Consider the following 19,857-nt stretch of genomic DNA (forward strand, 5'->3'; position numbering starts at 1 on the left):
CAGAGTATTGCATCTTGTCTTTCGAGGATCAAAAGGGGACGTCGGCAAAGGAGTGTCTGTAACACTACCCTAACGTGACGTGTAGTGTACCCAAAATCCCTCACGTGCCGAGGTTCCTCCGATTATTATTTTTTCGCCCAGATTACTGGTCACCCTAATGCAGAGCTCTTGCATAGAGATAGCAGTATTGTCCTTATTGAATTTGTAGTTATTCCCTTTAAGTCACTTTGACTGTTGAAGACTGCTGCAGACTTTCGATGCCTGTTGATCCTGGCAGCTCTGCTGTCCACGTGGCCGGGCCTTCTGACTGGCCTACACAGTAGGGAGAGTGGGGTTGGGGTGGACATATCCTTTACAAGTATCCCTTTCCTCTTTCACACTCTGCTCCCTGGGTTTTGTTTTCGCTGTAATTGTCTTTCGCTAAGGAAAAGACGCCATTCAGATTTTGTCTCTCGTGCAGGGCCAAATTTCTTTGGAAAGACGAGCACGCTTGGTGTAACAATTGTCTACCCCTAGACCACAACGAAGCGAGTTGCGCGGCCTGTAGGCTCCTGTACCCTAAAATGCTTAAGGAGCGTCGCTTAAAGCGGTGGGCGGCCTATGGCATGTCGCAGGCCGAAAGTGCCCCCCCCCCGTAAAGCCCCCGAACCCCCCCCCCCCCTGTTGCAACCACCAAAAGTGATGGGGAACTAGCGATGACCAGGCCTCTGTGTCAGAAGCCATTGACCTAATGGTGGACTGCTCTTGATCCGCGACGCCCGTCTCGCCCCCACAAGGCCTGACGCGAGTCACACTATGGGGAAAACACCCAGCGACGGGGACGCACACAATCATAACACCAAACACACAACCCAAGGTTCTGCTTCGGCGGCACTGTCGAAGCGTGCCAAAGCGCTAGCGTAACCATCAAAATCTTCGACGGGATCCTCTGATCAGCAGCCTTCCCCGCAACCACAATTGTGGCCTGCGACTGGGCAATCCAAAGTAAAGGGCGCTAACACTAAGACACGCGGATGTCGAGGCACTCCAGGAGGAAGCGCAGACGCCGCTAAAGGCCCGGGTAGCAGCGCAATCCACCACTCAACCCCTGGTTCACCCGGTGATGTAGAAATCCACTGCTCAGCCTCCGGTTCTGCAGGTAGACCGCCCGGATTCTCCCGACCAATACCGAGAGCATCGAAAGGATTACTTCGGCAGTTGGACTGAAGGAGCGGTCGAAGGAGGCGGCGAAGCACAAAGAACAGCCGAGAGACGTGTCAAGGGACACACCACTGTGCCCGGAACCCCGCCAGGACTACGTTGAGTCCTGTGGCTTTGTCAGGCAAATTAGGGGGAAAATCTCGACGTCGCAGGGAAGATGACGATCCCTTTCCTCCCCTGGACTCCTCTGGTTCATCCTCATGGACCAGGGAGAAATTTGAGGGATGTATGGACAGATTAGAAAAATGTCTCTTATTCTGAGACCCTTGCTCCTAAGAGGCTTTGAAGACTTTCCTTCTACTCCCGTATCCAAGTTTCAAAGGACCTTGGAAGATCCACATGAAGGTTACTATTGGTGTCCTCACAGATGATGATGATGATGATGTTATGGACACTTATGATCAGATGAAGATGGCGCTTTTCTGGAAAACTACAATGTGGATGATCAAACAGGTCTTATGGACAATTGGGAGGACAGCCGTCGGGGTGATGCTCAACCCTGGATGTCCCATACCCCCACCCAAGACCCTGAGGTCCTGAAGCCTAGATTTTCTCCCCCATGCCCCAACCTCCAGCCAACCAACTTCCCACCCCCCCTGGAGAGGCCCCACCCGATATGGAGTCCAAAAGACATTATGCACTGGGGAAAAGGGTAACAAGTGAAGTGCTGCTGCATTTACCACCCGTATAGCCAATAGTACCACGCTATTGGCCAGCTATGCAGACGTCCACTGTAACCATCTGCAAGAAGGCCTACAAGGACCAAGTTGCTTGCCATAATTTCCGAAGGCAACCAGAATGTGCTCAAAACACTCTGAACGCTGCTGAGACGGCAGGGAGAACCCTAGCACAAGGTAACTTGCTCAAAAGACATGCATGGCTGAGGAACTCCGGTTTCAAGCCAGAGACCCAAGCAGTACTGATTAACAAATCTGTTGAGACCAACCTGTTTGGCAAGGCAGTGGATGTTGCTCTTGAAACAGCCAAGAAAGAGCATGAGACATTAAAGTCCCTTCAACAGTTTACCCAGAAACCCTCTCCTCAGAGGAAGCGGCTCCCGCCGGTCCTTTCGTGGGCAATCTCGTTTCTCCCAGAACCAGTATAATGCAGGAAACAACTGGAATTCGGGAAAAGGGTCTAATACCTCTGCCACTTATCCACCCAGAGGACAGTAGTGTCGGAAAGGTAGAGGACGAGGTTCCAACCCCAGAGGCGCCCCGGCCTCTGGTCAGAAATGACCTGCGGATCCAGGTCCCCTCCCATGCAACCCCGATCGGGAGGGCGTATAACATCTTTCCTTACTGCGTGGGGGGGGGGAATAACACTTCAGTGGGTACTGAAGACGGTCTCCCACGGGTACTGTATAGAATTTGCCCGACCACCCCAATTCAGACCCCCAAGAACAAGAAGCCTGACGCTGGACCACCCTCAAATCCTACTGCAAGAGGTGCAGACCCTTCTAGGAAAGAACGCCATAGAAGCCGTCCCTATTTTACAGGTAAACAAGGGTATTTGTTCACTGTACTTCCTTGTAACCAGAAAGGGTCTCGCTGTGCGCCCTCTGCTAGACTTTTGCCCAGCGAACAAGTGTGTCAAACCTCAAAGGTTTGTATGGTCACATTACAGGAAGTAATCCCGCTGTTGAAACAGGGGGATTACATGGAAAAACTGGACATGAAAGATGCATACTTTCATATTTCGATGTTGCCAGCGCACAGAAAATGCCTAAGGTTCATGATAAAGGACAAGCACTATCAGTTGTAAGTACTCCCCTTCGGCATTGTCTCGGCACCAAGGGTGTTTACAAAGGTACTGGCAGTAGCTGTAGCACGCCTGCGCAGACTATCCGTCCCGGTTTACCTTTACCTCGACGACTGGCTCATAACAGGGGAGTCGTACGAAACATGCCTATTGAACACTCAGAAGATAATAGACCTCTTATTCAGTCCAGGATTATCCATCGAGACGAAATCCAGCCTAGACCCCAGTCAAGTCAAACAGTTTCTAGGGGCTCTAATTCGGACGAAAGACTGCCTAGTCTTCCCCTCCGAGAGGGTTCAAAACATGCTGTTTCAGATCATCAATATGTTAATGTTAAAGGACATTTGTACCGCACACTATCACCACCGGAGTGGTCCCCTGGCGACTCTGAAAGAGGAGGGGAGGATGAGTTAGTGGGAGGAAGCAGGAAAAGTGCCGGAGAGCAGTGATGTGCTGTTGGCGGCCTCAGCCTGGTGGGTCCGTTGGCTGGGCCTGGGGTGTTTGCAGCCGGTAGTAGTCGTGTGCTGTTGTGCGAGTCTGTCTTCTCCAGCATGGGGTCTGGCATGAATTCACATGCTCATGAATATTCCCCGTCAGGCTGGGAATCCTCGGTAAAGAAAAAAAACAGTATCAGTTTCGTTTCTGATCTGTCTTTCGTAGTAGTAACCAATTACTGATCTCTGCGTCATACTGACCACAGCCTATGACTGCCCTCTACCTAAGCCCCGCCTCTGGCAGCCATCTTCAGATTTTTACTGCACGTTCAAGTGTTGGGATCCTCGTGCTATTGCTCTCGAGCGTGAGTGCTATTTTTTCACGTTTTTTTTTTTCTCAAAAACTTAGATTTTTCGGTCAAAAGAGCCTCAAGCTCCACCGTTTCTTCATCCGATCATCGGGGACCCATGTCGGATTCGTCTACGCCCCTCAAGGTTGAAGATTTCATCGAGCCACGCTTTTGGAGGACTCCAGAAGTTTCTCAGGTCCATCTCGGACATGGCCCAGGAGAAGGGAAGCTCGACGCCCGGAAAGCTGTTCAGGGTCTGCCCTGGATGCCAGCTTCAGAATGTCTTTAAGGAGGACGAGCACTCCTTTTGTCTGTACTGCCTACATGAGGACAAGACGCACGTGGAGAAGGACTGTGCGTTTTGCGGCAATATGTCGGAACGGACCATGAAGGACCGCCATCAACATCTCGCCAACTGGCTGGAAGGGAAGAGCCCATTGTGAAGAGAAGACCGGTGGGGGGTGTCTGTACTTCTGCTCTATATATGGTACAAGAGAGGCACAGAAGACCCCAGCCAAGATTCTCTATTACGGTAGCAATGGACGAGCAATCAAGGCCTCGCTTCTCGGGAGGTGATGCAGGCTGGTTCTTAAGTACAGTGTACCCCAAGCCCCCACAAAGGAATGTCCACACACTGTATTGGTTAGAACACAGTCTTTATATAATCAATAGTCAAGGTTATGTACACTTATCACAATAACTCACTTTGTACTCCGGAAAATCAACAATGGCAAATATATACAATTCTAAAGTGGTACCACCCTTTGTATTAGATCTTAATAAAGTGCATCAACAATACTGTAACAATGTCACACAGATCAATAGAGTGAAACCAGCAATAGAGGAGGGGAAATAAGATGGTTGAGCAATAGGCAGAATACTGGCCCCTACCACTAGGCACAGTTCTGTGTGGAGACCCCTCCACCTGGGCAACCTGTAAAATAAAGATATAGCACAAACCCAGTCCATATATTGTTCTGCAAGTCTTATCCCCTCCTATGTTTTTACCCCCCACCCCCAATGTACCTGGTGGAGTCGAGTACTTCGAAGAGGCGTCGACAGATCCTTCTTGAGCGACCCCCTTTCAAGCGGGAGTCACGGATCGTCAAGAAACGTCGAGGAACTCGGTGTTCGGCGACGGGGAATCGACGGCCCTTCTTGAATGTCTTCCCTTTCAAGCGGGAGGCACGGGGCATCGAACGTCCGTCGACAAACAAGGTAGAACGGCGTTGATGAGGCGGCAGCTTCGTCCGAGCGGTGCTCGTCGGCGTCCTGCAAGGCAGAGGCGTGCGGGGCACCTCGGTGACAATAGTTCTGGACCGCAAAGATTGTGGAGACGGAGGCCCAGCAATGGCGTCAAGTCGTTCGTGTCTTTGTGGTCTTCGGGTGGCGGGAAACCCACCGGCAGGTTTCTCCTCGGCGCGTTGGTCGTCCTCGACTCTCTCCGGCAGGATAAAGCGGTCGACGGTGCGGACGAGGGAGTCCTTCGATTTGAATGTTCTTAGGCAAAGGAGCGGACGGCTCCGGTCGTCGGCGGCACGGCGTCAAGTGGTTCCCACGGCTGGGCAACACAACTTCGACGGGCCTCCAGCGGTTACACAAACCTGCGAACCCTGGTCGACGGCAATGGACTTCGACGGCGTCGATGTCCGGGTGCTTCACTTCGATCTCCTCGGCGGTCCCGTCTCGGGTCGGCAGCCTTTCGAGGGTCTGTCTTCCAGGGCGCTTCGGCGAAGATGGAGCGGTGCTCGATGGTCCCTCGGAGCATGGGAAGAGGGCGCCTTACCAGGTCCTCTCTCGGGTCAGTCTTCGATTTCGGCAGCCTTCGGATCGGTCGAAGCAAATGCCACAGCAAGTCTTCTTCCAGCTGGACGTCGAGGATCAGCAGTTCCAGTTACTCTTAGAGTGGAGACTCAGCTCCAGAACGCTTCTGAACGTTCCCTGAACCTTCTTACCAGTGGTGAGAGGTCCCCAGATATACTATTCTGTCTCTCATCCACACTGCTGGCATACACTCAGCAGCCAATCATACAGAAGGGCATTCATGCAGTCAGTCAGCCAATCAGGCACACAGTGCATTCAGGCCACACTCCTCCCTTTCAGACACTCACAACAAGGAATGTGGATTGGGACAAGTACCCAGCCATTCAACACTACACACTACACACTGCATTCAGGCCAGTTTCGGGCAGGGCTGTCTCAGTCTTTGTCTCTCATGCCAGAAACCAGACAACCACAACAAGGAGTGTATATTGGTCACACACTCCATTCACCCAGGTCCCACCCACAGGAGGTACCCACAACATACAGTCACTGGGAAGGCTTCAGTCAGTCTAGCTGGGCCTTCACAACAACACCATATATGGAACTTCCACCCAACAGCCAGTCAGGGGGAAGGGACAGAGTCAGGGCTTCCCAGGACTTTGGGAAAACAAGGTAACAGGCAATAGAAAGCAAGAGGCCACAGGGGCCATCTTGTTTCCTATCAGGAATCAACTGATCCCAATGGCAGGGCCTGGGCATCCCAAAATGGAGGACACCCAGAGCACCTGTCAGTCAGCATGGAGCTGCCACCAGCCCATACCCTGCTCTGTGGGCCCCCCACAGGTGCCCAAAAACATACACTAGGGGCACAGGGTTGTACCCCTACCCATGGGTGCCATAAGGGTATCCCAGGGGTCTGTTCACCAAACCAAAAGAGAGAGCTGCACTGCCAGGAGTCCCACATGGACTCCTGGGCAGAAAACATGACAGAACACACGATGATAAGCAGTAAAGGACAAGGATTCAGAGGCCCTGTCCCTCTGATGCAATTCCAGCATCACACCCATCAGGCGAGAAGAAGAAATCCGAGCGGTCTTCTAAGACCTTTGAGGACGCCCCGGCGACGGGGGTCCAACACAAGGCCAAGCTCCGCGAGTCTGCTGGCACCGGGAGCGCCGAACGGTCGGGCTCTACGGGCGCCAGGCAGGGCGCATCCTCCCCGGCACCATCAACCACGAGCCAACGCTCTGGTTCGGGTAAGAGGGAGGCCGAACACCCGGCGAAGCTCCTGGAGAGGCCCCGGTCAAGCTCAAAGGCCCCATCGGAGGGAGAGCGAGGCAGTGACCCTCCCCCCAAGGAGAAGGCGGTGAGCGCACCTAAGGTGGTGAAAGCCTTAATACATCCGGCCAAGGCCTCTATCGAGACAGTCGCGGCGGCCCTGGCTCAGCCTGTGGAGGCTACACCAGTGGTGGCGACCTCGGGGCTCAGAGTCACCCTGCCACCGCGGAGGGAGTCCTCTTTTATGCCCATCGACAGGACCCCCGTGAAACTTCCGACGGAGAAGAAAAAGGGGGGGGCAGGAGGTCGTCGTGGATTCGGCCTCAACCTCTGAGGAAGAGATGATCGAAATCTTAAGCCACGGCGTTGGCGTGGAAGACCAGCTCGTCGGGAGGGACCCCGACGTGGGAGACGACGATAACGTCGAGGGTGCCGACGGGGCCCCTGACCAACTGTCGGAATCCCCTCAACCAGTGCCGCAAGACGACTCGGCCGCCATTTTGTTGGCTATACAGTCCTTATGCTCGGAGATAAGGACGAGACTGCCGTTACCATCAGCGGAGGAACCGCTCCCGACGGGGGGACCCGGAGCCAGGCCCTTCCGGGAGCCCTCCCCCTAAGAGGATTCATCCTCTACCTCCTTTTCAGCCATCGCGCCCTGTTCAGCCCTCCTCCCCGTCCACGACTCGTGGGGATGATACGGGTACTGACACGGCCGTGACAGGTACGGACGACTAGGTTTATGACGAGGATCTGCCGTCGTCACCTCCCACCCGGGCTTCCCCGCCCGACGAGATTGGATCGTTTCACTCCATGATCGCCAGGGCATCCGAGCTTTTCCAGCTCTGCCCGGAAGAGAAGAAGGAAGGTTTCCTTTATGCGCGAGGCCAAGAGGAAGACTGTCCTCTCCGTACCTCTACCGGAGGATATTTGGGATGAGGGCCTCGCCCTCCTCAAGAACCCATCCACGACGCCGGCTAGAAGGGATCGGTACGAGAAGTACCGGGTCCTGGACGTGGCCCCCTTGTGCCTTCGGGCACAGCCGAGCCCGGACTCAGTCGTCTCCGCGGCGCCCAGGAAGAAAGCGGGGGGGGGGCGCGGCCTCTACGTCGACCTCCCCGCCGGACGGCGAGGGAAAGATATTGGATACGATGGGACGCAGGGTCATCTCGTCTGTAGCGACGACGATTAAGGCGGCCAACGCCTTGGCTATCGTAGCCCACTACGACAGGGAGTTGTCGTACAAACTGGCCCCCCTGCTGGACTTCCTACCGGACGACAAGAGGGCGGATGCCCTAGAGATCTTGCAGGAAGGAGAGGTGGCGTCGGATCACGACATTACGATTGCGACGGACATCGCTGACACTGGATTTCGCCAGTTGGGCAACGGCGTGTGCCTTGGGCGCCATGGATGGCTCAAAGCTACTGACTTCCGTCAGGACGTGCAGACCAGAGTCTTGGACATGCCGTTCGACGGAAACGACCTGCTTGGGAAAACAGTGGACGATTCCCTTCAAGCCATCAAGGCAGACACGGAGACGGCCCGGGCTCTCGGGGTTCTCCAGCAGCGGCGGCCGCCCTTTCGGAGCAGCGGAGGCAAACAGGGTGCCTCCAAAGGTTCCGGCGGCTTTTCCACCTACCGTCAAGCGGCCCATTCGTCGTCGCAGGAAGCTTACAGGGGACGAGGCGAGTCAGGCGGTCCCCGCCGTCGTCGCCAAGGAGGTCAAGGCGGCAAAGCCTCGTTGAAGCAGGACTGAACCGGCCGTGGGGTCGGGCCCCCACCGAAGCACCCCGGTGGGAGGCCGGCTGGCGAGCTTCGTCAGCGTGTGGGAGTCCATCTCCACCGAACGTTGAGTGCTGGATGCCTTAGCCCAGGGTCACACGCTCGAGTTTCTAAAGAGGTGCCCGCGCGTCCCCCCTGTGGCCAGGAAAGAACATCACGTCCCTCAACTTCTCTTGGAGGTAAAGGCGATGCGCAGGAAGAGCGCCATCGAACTCGTCCCAAAGAGGCTTCAGGACTCTGGAGTTTACTCAAGATACTTCCTCGTGAAGAAGAAGACGGGAGGATGGCGCCCCATCCTGGACCTACGACGACTGAACAAATTCATCAAGGCACAGAAGTTCCGGATGGTCACCCTCCAACACGTCCTGGGTCAGCTGGAGGAGGGCGATTTCCTGTCGTCGTTGGATTTGGAGGATGCCTACTTCCATATTCCCATCCTAAAGGGACACCAAAAGTTTCTCAGGTTTGTGGTCCAAGGGCGTCACTATCAGTTCAGAGCCTTTCCCTTCGGACTGAGGTCGGCACCCAGGGTGTTCAAGTGCCTCGCACCGTTGGCGGCGTAGCTGCGCCGAGAGGGGATCCACGTCTACCCCTACTTGGACAACTGGCTCATCCGAGCGAAGACGAAGGAGCTCGCCGTGGAGCACACGGCAAGGACCGTCCAACTTCTCACGGACCTGGGATTCTCCATAAACTACGCCAAGTCCCACCTGGTGCCCGCGCAAGATGCACTGTTTCTGGGAGTGAAGCTCGACACAGTGTCGCTTCTGGCCTATCCGTCGGAGGAAAGGACGAGGGCCATTTTGGGCAAGGTGCAGCGGATGCTGGTTGCGGACGCGGCCAGAGTAAGGTCCATCAAGTCCCCCCTCGGAATGTCTTCTTCTTGCATTTACCTCATCCCCCTGTGCAGGCTCCGGATGTGCCCGTTGCAGGAGTTCCTGGACGTGCGCTGGATCCAGGCGACGGGCAGCTTCGAGGAGAGGATCACACTCGACAAGAGTTTCCGACGAGCGATCCGGTGGTGGGGCACCCGCGCGCATCTGACGGCGGGCATGGACTTCCAGACCCCCGGCCATCAGGAGACTGTGACCACGGATGCCTCCCTGGAAGGGTGGGGAGCGCACACCGAAAATCTGCACGCGAGAGGCCTTTGGCTCCCGACGGAGAAGTCCCTCCATGTCAACGTCCTGGAGCTCCGTGCAGTGTTTTGGGCCCTCAGGTCCTTCCTTCCGTCCCTCAAGGGCAAGGTGGTGAGGATCTTCACTGACAACACCACCACCATGTTCTACATCAGGAAACAGGGCGGAACCAGGTCCCCAGCCCTGTCCAGGGAGGCGCAGGATCTGTGGCATTGGGCCGTCGCCCAAGGGATGTTTCTGGTGCCGTTTCATCTGGCAGGGATAAAAAACACCATCGCCGACTCACTCAGCAGGGAGCTGCGCTCGTGTCACGAGTGGGAACTACGACAGGATCTAGTGGACAGCCTCTTCCGACGGTGGGGCACACCCCAGATCGATCTGTTCGCGACGGCGACTAACTCCAAGTGCCGGAGGTTCGCCAGCAGGTTTCCCCAGCCGAGGAGCATGGGCGATGCTTTCTCGTTCCCCTGGGAGGGCCTGTTTCTATACGCATTCCCTCCATTGCCATTGCTGATCCGGCTCATCAACCAGCTCAAGAGGTCATGGTGCAGGATGATCCTCGTCGCACCTCGCAGTCTCGGGAGGATAGCTCAGTAGGCAACGTGCTCGCCTTGGAAGCAAGACGACACCGAGCACCACAGGTTCGATCCCTGGGTCCGTGCTTAGAAACCTCTGGGTATTAAGCGCGTTATAAATATCCTATCATACCTGCGTGGCCGAGGCAGATATGGTTCCCGGACCTTCTGGACTTGTCAGCGTCCCTGTCAATCAAGCTGCCAGGGGACGCGGATCTTCTCTCCAGGGAAGGAGGCGCCATCCTCCATCACGACCCGAAGTCGCTGAACTTGCAGGCCTGGCTCCTGCAGCGTTAGAGTTTGTAGGATACGACATACCGGCCGACTGCAGAGAGGTTCTTGCAAAGGCCAGGGTGTCCTCAACTCTTAAATGCTACGGACACAAATGGAAGAGGTTCTCTGTCTGGTGCCACGCACAGAAGATTAACCCTCTACGGATTACGGCTCCCCAAGTACTGCCGTACCTACTGACGCTGGCCAAGGCTGGACTGGCGCACGCGTCCATCAAGATTCATCTTGCTGCGATCTCCCGATACACCAGAACCACGGGGCGGACGTCTTTGTGGTCTCGTCTGGTGAAAGAGTTCATGAAGGGACTGTTCAGATCGTTCCCGCCGGTGAAGGCTCCGGCCCCGGCGTGGGAGCTCAACGTGGTGCTGACCAAGCTCATGGGACCTCCGTTCGAGCCTCTGCACTCGGCTCCGCTGAAGTTCTTGTCGTGGAAAACAGCGTTTCTTGTGGCCATCACCTCCGCACGACGGGTGGGAGAGATCCAGGCCCTTTCCTGCAAGGCCCCGTACTTGACTTTTTCACGACACGAGGGTAGTGCTCAGGACGCACCCCTCCTTCATGCCCAAGGTGCCGTCGGACTTCCACCTCAACAAACCCTTGGTGTTGCCTGTTTTCTTCCCGTCGCCTTTGTCGCCGGCTGAAAGGACTTTGCACTCGCTGGATGTGGCTAGAGCGCTGAAGTTCTACGTGGACCGCACGAAGTGTTTTCGGAAGACGTCCCAACTCTTTGTGTACTTTGGACCTGTCAATCAGGGGAAGGCTCTCTCGAAGGCTTCCATTCCAGATGGCTCTCCGGCTGTAACATGTACTGTCATCGGTTGGCAAACCGACCGCTGCCTGGTCGTCCGAGAGCCCATTCCACCAGAGCGATCCCGTTCCTATCTGGTGTGCCCTTGCTGGACATCTGCAGGGCTGCTACGTGGAGGTCGACGCACACCTTCACGAAATTCTACTGCATCGCTCGGGATTCCAGGGAGGAGTCCAGGGTCGGCCAAGCAGTGCTGCGAAACCTGTTCGCCTAAGGTGAGCCTGGTGAGGAGGTAAGATTTGCTTAATGTTGAGTTTGATGTAATGCTTAATGTTGAGCCTTTGCCACCTCCCGTGGTTGTGCATGTGTGTACTGCTATGTATTCTTTATTCATGAGCATGTGAATCCATGCCAGACCCCATGCTGGAGAAGGAACAAGTTACTCACCTGTAGCTGTTGTTCTCCAGCATGGGTCTGGCATGGATTCACATGCGAACCCTCCCGCCTACCCCTCTGCGGCTTCTCACTTGGTCATACTGCCACTTCACGTGCTACCAAATCTGAAGATGGCTGCCAGAGGCGGGGCTTAGGTAGAGGGCAGTCATTGGCTGTGGTCAGTATGACGCAGAGATCAGTGATTGGTTACTACTACGAAAGACAGATCAGAAACGAAACTGATACTGGTTTTTTTCTTTACCGAGGATTCCCAGCCTGACGACGGGGAATATTCATGAACATGTGAATCCATGCCAGACCCATGCTGGAGAATAACAGTTACAGGTAAGTAACGTGTTCCTTTTTTGTTTTGTTGTTGCAGTGTAGTGAAGTTTATGCGGTTTGTTGTGCTGTAGGTTTTGGTTGTGTTGGTTTGGAATGTAGGAGGTGTATGCAGAGGGGAAATTGTTAGTGGATTTGGCATCTCTATCCTGAGTTGAGGCGCTGGGCTTGTGTAGTCTCCCCCGATGCCTGTCCTGATCTGGGTCGCTCTGACATTCAAGGTTCCTTACTCCTCTGGTCCTCGCCTCTATCAGGCTCTCTCATAGCCCACCTGTCCTCCCTTCATACTCCTGTGGCCAGTGCACCTGCCAATGTCAACGAGTCGGGTTGTGTTCTAATTGCCAATATCTCGGCAATTCCACTACTGTGGTACCTGGTGGTAACTAAGGGGCGGGTGGGGTAGTTGACTGTCTCCGTGCGTGTCGTCTTGAGTTCCAGTCTATCCGGTATCACCCGTTCAGGTGCTGTGGGAGCTTCCCTGTCATTTCTGGGGCTGTCCGTGTCCTTTCCAGTTTAGTTGTCCTTTTCTCCGTTTCAGTTTTCAGTTTGAATCGGTGGTGCTGAAGTGCCAGGTTTTTAGTGATTTCCTGAATTTTAGGTGATCTTCGGTCTTTATTTCTTTTGAGATGTTGTTCCAAGTTTTTGCAGCTACGTGGTATAAGGAGGTGCCTCAAAGTTTTTTCTTAGGTATGGTTTGATTTCCAGGCGGACTTCGTTGCTTGATCGGAGGGGTCTTGTAGCCAGTCGGGAAGTGACGGTACACAAACCCATGCGACTGTTGGGGGTGATGGCATCCTGCGTTTACCTAGTTCCTCACGAGCATCTGTGCATGCGTCCCATGCAAGAGTGGCTCAACAGCCAGTGGTGTCAGGCCAGCGGACAATAGGAAGATCTGGTAGTTGTCTCACCAGCCCTAGTTTTCTCTCTGCAGTGGTGGTCGAGGGAAAAACTCTTGAAGGGGGAAACCCTTCACCACCCCTGAAGTAGAAGCCACTCTCACGACCGACGCATCTCACAGGGGGGCTCACCTGCTTCAGTAGACGGCGCACGGCATGTAGTCCCCACAAGTAGCGTCCAACCACATAAATCTGTTGGAGCGATTCGTGGTATTCAAAGCACTGAAAGCGTTTCAGACAGTTACAGCGGAAGACAGTCCTGATCTTGACATACAGCACCACAGCCATGTGCTACCTGAACAAACAAGGGGGCACACACTCTGCAGGGCTATCCAAGTTCTCCAGCATGGGGTCTGGCATGGATTCACATGCTCATGAATATTCCCCGTCGTCAGGCTGGGAATCCTCGGTAAAGAAAAAACCAGTATCAGTTTCGTTTCTGATCTGTCTTTCGTAGTAATAACCAATCACTGGTCTCTGCGTCATACTGACCACAGCCAATGACTGCCCTCTACCTAAGCACCGCCTCTGGCAGCCATCTTCAGATTTTTACCGCACGTTCATGTGTTGGGATCCTCGTGCTATTGCTCTCGAGCGTTAGTGCTATTTTTTCGCGCTTTTTCCACAAAACTTAGATTCTTTCGGTCAAAAGAGCCTCAAGCTCCACCGATCCTACATCCGATCAACGGGGACCCGTGTCGGATTCATCTGTGCCCCTCAAGGGTGAAGATTTCGTCGAGCTACACTTCGGAGGACTCCAGAAGCTTCTCAGGCCCGGTCTCGGACATGGCCCAGGAGAAGGGAAGCTCGACGCCCGGAAAGCTGTTCAGGGCCTGCCCTGGATGCCAGCTGCAGAACGTCTTCAAGGAGGACGAACACTCTTTCTGCCTTTACTGCCTTCATGGGGACAAGACGCACGTGGAGAAGGACTGTGCGTTTTGCGGCAACATGTCGGAACGGACCATGAAGGACCGCCATCAACGTCTCGCCAGCTGGCTGGAGGGTAAGAGCCCGTCTGGCGAGAAGAAGAAGAAATCTGAGCGGTCTTCTAAGACCTTTGAGGGCGCCCCGGCGACGGGGGCCCAACATAAGGCCAAGCACCGCGAGTCCGCTGGCACCGGGAGCGCCGAACGGTCGGGCTCTACGGGCGCCAGGCAGGGCGCACCCTCCCCGGCACCATCAACCACGAGCCAACGCTCTGGGTCGGGTAAGAGGAAGGCCGAGCACCCGGCGAAGCTCCTGGAGAGGCCCCGGTCGAGCTCTAAGGCAGAGGAGGAGCGTGGCAGTGCCCCCTCCCTCAAGGATAAGGCGGTGAGCGCACCTAAGGTGGTGAAGGCCTTGATCCATTCGACCAAGCCCTCTATCGAAACGGTCGCGGCGGCCCTGGCCCAGCCTGTGGAGGCTGCACCAGTGGTGGCGGCCTCGGGGCCCAGAATCTCCCTGCCTCCACGGAGGGAGTCTTCTTTTGTGCCCATCGATAGGACCCCCGTGAAACCCTCCGTGGGGAAGAAGAAGGGGGGGCAGGGCGTCGTCGTAGATTCGGCCTCAACCTCAGAAGAGGAGCTGATCGAGGTCCTAAGCCACGGCCTAGGCGTGGAACAAGACCAGCCCGTCGGAATGGGCCCCGACGCAGGTGACGACGACATCGTCGAGGATACCGACGGGGCCCCTGCTCGCCCGTCGGATTCCCCTCTGCCAGCGCCGCAAGACAACTCAGCGGCCATTTTGTTGGCTATACAGTCCTTATGCTCCGAGATAAGGACGAGACTACCGTTACCGACGGAGGAACCTCTCCCGTCGGGGGATCCAGAACCGGGACCTTCTGGTGTTCCCCCTACCAAGAAAAGAAGGATCCATCCACCGCCTCCTTTTCAACCATCGCGCCCCGTCCAGCCCTCCTCCCCGTCCACCCGAGGGGATGATACGGGGACTGACACGGCAGCGACGGGTACGGACGACGAGGCATACGACGAGGATTTTCCGTCGTCGCCTCCCACCAGGGCTTCTCCGCCCGACGAGATTGGATCGTTCCACTCAATGATCGCCAGGGCATCCGAGCTTTTCCAACTCTGCCCTGAGGAGAAGAAAAAGGAAGGCTTCCTTTACCAACGGCGCGAGGCCAAGAGGAAGACGGTCCTCGCTGTGCCTCTGTTGGACGACATTTGGGATGAGGGCCTTTCCCTCCTCAAGAACCCTTCCACGACGCCAGCGAAAAGAGACCGGTACGAGAAAAAGTACCGGGTCCCGGACTCGGCCCCCCTATGCCTCCGGGCGCAGCCTACCCCGGACTCCGTCGTCTCCGCGGCAGCCAGGAAGAAAGAGGGGGGGGGGTGCGGCCTCCACGTCGACTTCCCCGCCGGACAGCGAGGGAAAGAAATTGGATGCCATGGGACGTAGAGTCATCTCGTCGGCAGCGACGACGATTAAAGCGGCCAACGCCTTGGCTATCGTGGCCCGCTACGACAGGGAACTCTGGTACAAGATAGCTCCCCTGCTGGATTTTCTGCCGGACGACAAGAGGGCGGAGGCCCTTGAGATCCTGCAGGAAGGTGAGGTGGCCTCGGACCACGCCATCACCGTGGCGACGGACATCGCCGACACTGGGTTCCGCCAGATGGGCAACGGCGTTTGCCTTCGACGTCGTGGATGGCTCAAGGCTACGGACTTTCGGCAGGACGTCCAGACCAGGGTCCTGGACATGCCCTTCGACGGGAACAACCTGTTTGGGAAGACAGTGGACGATTCCCTTCAGGCCATCAAGGCGGATACTGAGACGGCCCGGGCCCTTGGAGTACTGCAGCAACGGCGGACGCCCTTTCGGAGCGGCGGAGGCAAGGGCGCCTCCAAAAGTTCCGGCGGCGGTTTCGCTTCCTACCGTCAAGCGGCCCGCTCGTCGTCGCAAGAGGCCTACAGAGGACGAGGCAAGTCTGGCGGACCCCGCCGTCGTCGCCAAGGAGGCCAAGGCGGCAAGGCCGCGTCCAAGCAGGATTGAACCGGCCGTGGGGTCGGGCCCCCACCGAAGCACCCCGGTGGGAGGCCGGCTGGCGGGCTTCGTCAGCGTGTGGGAGTCCATCTCCACCGACCGTTGGGTGCTGGACGCCCTGGCCCGGGGCCACGCGCTCGAGCATCAAAGAAGGTGCCCGCGCGTCTCCCCCGTGGCCAGGAAAGAACTTCACGTCCCTCAACTTCTCCTGGAGGTAAAGGCGATGCTCAGAAAGGGCGCCATCGAACTCGTCCCAAAGAGGCTTCGGGGCTCCGGAGTCTACTCGCGATACTTCCTCGTGAAGAAGAAGACGGGAGGATGGCGCCCCATCCTGGACCTGCGACGCCTGAACAAGTTCATCAAGGCGCAGAAGTTCCGGATGGTCACCCTCCAGCACGTCCTGGGTCAGCTGGAGGAAGGAGACTTCCTATCGTCGTTGGATTTGGAGGATGCCTACTTCCACATTCCCATCCTAAAGGGGCACCGAAAATTCCTCAGATTCGTGGTCCAAGGGCGTCATTACCAGTTCAAAGCCCTTCCCTTCGGACTACGGTCGGCACCCAGGGTTTTCACCAAGTGCCTCGCACCGGTGGCGGCGCAGCTGCGCCGCGAGGGGATTCACGTCTACCCCTACCTGAACGACTGGCTCATCCGCGCCAAGACGAGGGAGCTCGCCGTGGTCCACACGGCAAGGACCGGCCAACTCCTCACGGACCTGGGATTCTCCGTGAACTACGCCAAATCCCACCTGGTGCCCGCGCAAGTCGCACTGTTTCTGGGAGCGAGGCTCGACAGTGTCCCTTCTGGCCTCCCCGTCGGAGGAGAGGACCAGGACCATCTTGGGCAAGGTGCAACGGATGTTGGTGGCCGACGCGGCCAAGGTGAGGTCCATCAAGTCCCTCCTCGGGATGATGTCTTCCTGCATCTACCTCATTCCCATGTGCAGGCTCCGGATGCGCCCGTTGCAAGAATTCCTGGATGCGCGCTGGATCCAGACGACGGGCAGCTTCGAGGAAAGGATCAAGCTCGACGAGAGTTTCCGACGAGCGATACGGTGGTGGGGCACCCGCGCGCATCTGACGGCGGGCATGGACTTCCAGACCCCAGCCCACCAGGTGACTGTGACCACGGATGCCTCCCTAGAAGGGTGGGGAGCGCACACCGAAAATCTGCACGCAAGGGGACTCTGGCTCCCGACGGAGAAGTCCCTGCATATCAACGTCCTGGAGCTCCGTGCAGTGTTTTGGGCCCTCAGGTCCTTCCTTCCGTCCCTCAAGGGCAAGGTGGTGAGGATCTTCACCGACAACACCACCACCATGTTTTACATCAGGAAACAGGGCGGAACCAGGTCCCCAGCGCTGTCCAAGGAGGCGCAGGACCTGTGGCATTGGGCCGTCGCCCAAGGGATTCTTCTGGTGCCGTTTCATCTGGCAGGGATAAAAAACACCATCGCCGACTCACTCAGCAGGGAGCTGCGCTCGTGCCACGAGTGGGAACTACGGCAGGATCTGGTGGATCGCCTCTTCTGACGGTGGGGCACACCCCAGATCGACCTGTTCGCGACGGCGACGAACACCAAGTGCCGGAGGTTCGCCAGCAGGTTTCCCCAGACGAGGAGCATGGGCGATGCTTTCTCGTTCCCCTGGGAGGGCCTGTTCCTCTACGCGTTCCCTCCCTTGCCTCTGCTAATCCGGCTCGTCAACCAGCTCAAGAGGTCACGGTGCAGGATGATCCTCGTCGCACCTGCGTGGCCGAGGCAGATATGGTTCCCGGACCTTCTGGACTTGTCGGCGTCCCCGCCAATCAAGCTGCCGGCGGACGCGGATCTACTCTCCAGGGAAGGAGGCGCCATCCTCCACCACGACCCGAAGTCGCTGAACTTGCAGGCCTGGCTCCTGCAGCGCTAGAGTTTGGAGGATACGACATACCGGCCGATTGCAGAGAGGTTCTTGCAAAAGCCAGGGCGTCCTCGACTCTTAGATGCTACGGACACAAATGGAAGAGGTTCTCTGTCTGGTGCCACGCACAGAAGATTAACCCTCTACGGATTACGGCTCCCCAAGTACTGCCGTACCTGCTGACGCTGGCCAAAGCTGGTCTGGCACACGCGTCCATCAAGATTCATCTTGCTGCGATCTCCCGATACACCAGAACCACGGGCCGGACGTCCTTGTGGTCTCATCGTCTGGTGAAAGAGTTCATGAAGGGACTGTTCAGATCGTTCCCGCCGGTGAAGGCTCCGGCCCCGGCGTGGGAGCTCAACGTGGTGCTGACCAAGCTCATGGGACCTCCGTTCGAGCCTCTGCACTCGGCCCCGTTGAAGTTTCTATCGTGGAAAACAGCTTTTCTCGTGGCCATCACCTCCGCACGACGAGTGGGAGAGATCCAGGCCCTTTCCTGCAAGGCCCCGTACTTGACTTTCCACGACACGAGGGTAGTGCTCAGGACGCACCCCTCCTTCATGCCCAAGGTACCGTCGGACTTTCATCTCAACGAACCCTTGGTGTTACCTGTGTTCTTCCCGTCGCCTTCGTCGCCGGCTGAGAGGACTTTGCACTCGCTGGATGTGGCTAGAGCGCTGAAGTTCTACGTGGACCGCACGAAAGGTTTTCGGAAGACGTCACAACTCTTTGTGAACTTTGGACCTGTCAATCAGGGGAAGGCTCTCTCGAAGGCTTCCATCTCCAGATGGCTCTCCGGCTGTATCATGTACTGTCACCGGTTGGCAAACCGACCGCTGCCTGGCCGTCCGAGAGCCCATTCCACCAGAGCGATCGCAGCTACCACGGCGTTCCTATCTGGTGTGCCCCTGCTGGACATATGCAGGGCTGCTACGTGGAGGTCGACGCACACCTTCACGAAATTCTACTGCGTCGACCGGGATTCCAGGGAGGAGTCCAGGGTCGGCCAAGCAGTGCTGCGCAACCTGTTCGCCTGAGGTGAGCCTGGTGAGGAGGTAAGATGCTTAATGTTGAGTTGATGTGATGCTTAATGTTGAGCCTTTGCCACCTCCCGTGGTTGTGCATGTGTGTACTGCTATGTATTCTTTATTCATGAGCATGTGAATCCATGCCAGACCCCATGCTGGAGAAGGAACAAGTTACTTACCTGTAACTGTTGTTCTCCAGCATGGGTCTGGCATGGATTCACATGCGAACCCTCCCGCCTACCCCTCTGCGGCTCTTCACTTGGTCATACTGCCACTTCACGTGCTTCCAAATCTGAAGATGGCTGCCAGAGGCGGTGCTTAGGTAGAGGGCAGTCATTGGCTGTGGTCAGTATGACGCAGAGACCAGTGATTGGTTATTACTACGAAAGACAGATCAGAAACGAAACTGATACTGGTTTTTTCTTTACCGAGGATTCCCAGCCTGACGACGGGGAATATTCATGAGCATGTGAATCCATGCCAGACCCATGCTGGAGAACAACAGTTACAGGTAAGTAACTTGTTCCCTGTCCCAAAACATTTGGATATGGACTCTCAAACACAGGATGTTTCTGTTCTCCAGTATGGGGTCTGGCTTGGATTCACATGCTCATGAATATTCCCTGTCTTCAGGCTGGGACTCCTCGTTAAAGAAAAAATGTTTTTCAATTCTGAACTGTCTTTCTCCTAACTACCAATCACTGGTCTCTGGGTCATACTGCCCCCGGCCAATGACTGCCCTCCTTGTGCTATAGCTCTTGAGCTTTTACTGTGTTTTGCGTTTTATTTTTTCTAAGTTTTGCTCTATTTTTTCGGTCAATCGAGCCTCAAGCTCCATTGATGAACCTTCCGATTAACGGGGGCCTGTTTCGGATTCTTCAGTGCCCCTCGAGGGCGGATTTCCTTCCAAGGTTTTTCTTGGGGGATTCCAGAAACTTCTTCGAGGCCT

General features: G+C 56.1%; 1 protein-coding gene across 1 annotated transcript in view; it reads left to right on the top strand.

The window, feature by feature from the left end:
- Window positions 1–19,857, top strand: part of LENG8 (leukocyte receptor cluster member 8) — a 381,640-nt gene that overhangs the window by 214,283 nt on the left and 147,500 nt on the right. The window lies entirely within an intron of this gene.

This window comes from Ambystoma mexicanum, chromosome 1q (genome assembly GCF_040938575.1).
Source record: "Ambystoma mexicanum isolate Mex_15411 chromosome 1q, UKY_AmexF1_1, whole genome shotgun sequence".
NCBI classification, from domain to species: domain Eukaryota; kingdom Metazoa; phylum Chordata; class Amphibia; order Caudata; family Ambystomatidae; genus Ambystoma; species Ambystoma mexicanum.